This window comes from Garra rufa, chromosome 24 (genome assembly GCF_049309525.1).
Source record: "Garra rufa chromosome 24, GarRuf1.0, whole genome shotgun sequence".
Classification (NCBI taxonomy): Eukaryota; Metazoa; Chordata; class Actinopteri; order Cypriniformes; family Cyprinidae; genus Garra; species Garra rufa.
Window position 1 is genome coordinate 6,713,049 of NC_133384.1, and position 3,222 is coordinate 6,716,270.

Sequence of the window (3,222 nt, forward strand, 5' to 3'; positions counted from 1 at the left end):
CGTTTCTCGTGCTTAAAGCACCTCCTACTGGGAAGTAATGAGTTTGCATTTTTAATAAATCAGTCTAATTTACGCAGCCAACATATTTCGCTTGTTATTAAAAAAATAATCTACTCTAGAAGGACTTAGCTGTTGTTATTGATTCTATTTGGATGTCTACCGGAAGTTAAGTTTGGGCCACAAAAGCGCTCATGCGCAGTAACGTTTGTTTATGTTGTTGCCGTTGAAACCGTCTATAGGAACCGGAGCTTCTAACGGCCGCTGCAGTGACGTGATGAGTTTCCTAATCAACGACTGGCTCATTCATTTAGAAGGCGGGACTAATTCGTCTTCACGGACACGCGTGATGAGCATGAAACAAGTCTTTAGCTGGTCGCCATTTTGTGAGGGTCATTCATTCGCGGTTCAATGACTTCAATCAGTTATGGGGTGATTCTTGAATGATGTCTGTGTCTGTGCAACATAGTCGATTTATTGTGTGTATTTAAATTGTGATGAAAGTCAGCATTTGATCGTCGTCATTCACGGACGCACAAAACAACTTTGAACACACACATCACAAGAAATGGTAAGTGCCAGTGATTTATTTTCGTATTTAATGTTAAGTGTTAGCTTTGTTTAATTACCATTATTTAAAATAGCATATTTAGTCACCATATAATGTATATCTGACCAATTTTTTTAGTATTATAGTATTACTATAGTATTGACAATAAATTGGTGTAATACTGAGGGATTGTTTTGAGGTAAAAAATATATTTTAATTAATTTTAAGACATTTTTAATCTTGCAAATTATAATTTTGTATGTTCCAATTGATTTCTAATGTTCCCGCCCAGTAGTGTCGTCCTAACATTAAACTGGTTGTGGACACTGCTTTCCTGAGAGGGTCCTTTGCGGGAGTTTGGTCGGTTACCGGTAAGTTCAGTTCATTTTGAAAATATATGCATGCCTTAATATAATTAGGAGCAGGACTTGCATGATGCTAAAAATAGGCATAATTATTCAATCTAATAATTTTTAATAAAGGTCTTAGTGAACGACACAGGCCTTAAAACGTGCAACCAAAATGTTATCTCTTTTGTGGTTCAGTTATTCCATTTAAATACACTCAAAATTGTATTAAAAGGCTCATTAATAGTGTAATCATGTAAATTAAGTCAGGTTTGTCTTACCTAAACAGTTGTTGAAAACCAAAGTTTGTCAGTTATCTGTGCTTTAGGTTTTAGTGACAGCAGCATAATAATCCTGCTTCTGTCTAAATGTTAGTTTCCTTGCAGTCACCAATTCTATTACTTGAAACTCATCTTTGATGATTAAAATTACATATGTAAACGTTTTTTCCATTTAAATGTATTTCTTTTGTGTGTCTAAATTTTGTTAATTGTTATGGTCAATCACTGTAATTTTGAGAGCGAATCTATGAATGCATTTATTCAAATTCTTATAGCCTAGACAGTGAGAACACTTCCTTTATAATCACTAAAGCTGTCGCTCATCTGTTATTGTACAACAATCTTGTGTTATAACTGCTATACATTATAAAGTGGTGGCCAACATTACTAGAATAGTTGTAACCAGATGAAACCAAATGATGGTTTTAAATCAGTTATTTCTATCTGTGTCAGCTTGAAATATCAGTTTACATTTCCAAACATTAATTTTCCATTAATTGTAAAAGTCCAATGAGATTTTTGTTTGCTCCACAGACACAGATCTGATCTCATCATCATCCAGTTTGTCTGGAATGACATGAAGAAACAGAACGAACGGAGACAGATTAAATCCAGAAGATCTGCGGCAAAGTCTTTAAGATGCTTCAAGAGACCTATCTGCAAAGGTACAGTACTGTTAAAAGTTTTAGACACTTGTGTGAAAATGTTGTAAAATGAGGATGCTGTCAAAAATAATGTCATAAATAGATCTTCTTTATCAATGAACTTCTATTAACTAAATTTAATCAACATTTGGTGTGACTATCCTTTGATTTTAAAGCAGCTTTTGCCCTAGGTGCACTTGTCTAGTTTTCCAGGTAGCTTTGCAGGTAGGATTCTTCAGAATCCAGTTCTGGATTTAGTCTGTCTCAGTTTGTTTTGTTTCTTTTTGTCAGTCAGACAGACCCAATGATGATGAGATCAGATCTTTGTGTGGAGCACTGACTTTTGTCAGACTCACTGGACTATTACAATTACTAATGTAAACCGATATTTCCAACGGACACACTACAGCAAAAAATAGAAATTACTGACTTAAAACCAAATTAAAATCAATTATCTGCTGAAAATACTTGTGTTCTAATAATTTGGCCACCACTGTATATACATTATATTATATTTTTGTAGGTTTATCACCTAAGCCTCCTTGGAGGCAAAGCACCTGAGATGCCATCCGGATGGTGTTGCGAACAGTTGGAACAGTGTCAGTACCGCATTAAAGGAAGGAACAGGGGAAGAGCTGGACATTGCGGCGTGATCATTCGTAAGTATTACATTTCTAACTGACAGAATTAACACAAAGACATTACTCAGACCAAGCATCACCTCTTGTTTTAAGAAATATTTCGGTATTTCAACGAAGCCCGTATTTATAACAAATTATAATGTTATTCTTAAGGCATTATAATGAATGCATAATGCATTTTAAAAAACCTTATAATGTTATATCATCTCATGAGTATTCATAAGATTATAATTTTTACTTATTTGTGGTTATAGCTTTTAAGAGTATGATTACCTGCTCATAGTTATAATGTATTATAAGTCTCATATCTTGCCATGTTACTCATTTCACTTTACTTAAAGCATACAAAGACCACTTATAAGTAATTATAATAATATTTCCCAAAAAACCCTAAGATCAGGCATCAGATCAAATGAATGTGTAATGACACATTTGTATTATCAGTTTGATTATTTTGATGGTACCCTTTAGACAGCTTTTGATAAGTAACTCTGCAACTGCATGTCAGCTAGCAGTAATTATTATTAGTAGTATGCTAAATATATGCTAACACTGTATTTTAATGTTTCTCCAAAAGGTAAACTATTATATTATAAGTAACTTTGCAAGTACGTGAACCTTCTACCTATAGCCCAACCTTAGCCTAAGTCTACTAATGCTCTAATTGTTAGTTGACATGCAGTTGGAAAGTTTCAGCTTATAGTTAATAAGACTAAGGGGACCATCAAAATAAAATGTAATATAATGTAAAAAATAAATGTA

The 3,222-nt window shown here is 33.6% G+C and overlaps 1 long non-coding RNA gene across 1 annotated transcript; it reads left to right on the forward strand.

Moving 5' to 3' along the window:
* The first annotated feature begins 442 nt into the window (after positions 1-442).
* LOC141300104 (uncharacterized) lies at positions 443-2,447 on the forward strand. Its single transcript, XR_012341923.1, has 3 exons — positions 443-918; positions 1,710-1,840; positions 2,343-2,447. It is a non-coding gene; the product is annotated as an uncharacterized lncRNA (long non-coding RNA).
* Positions 2,448-3,222: the final 775 nt, after the last annotated feature.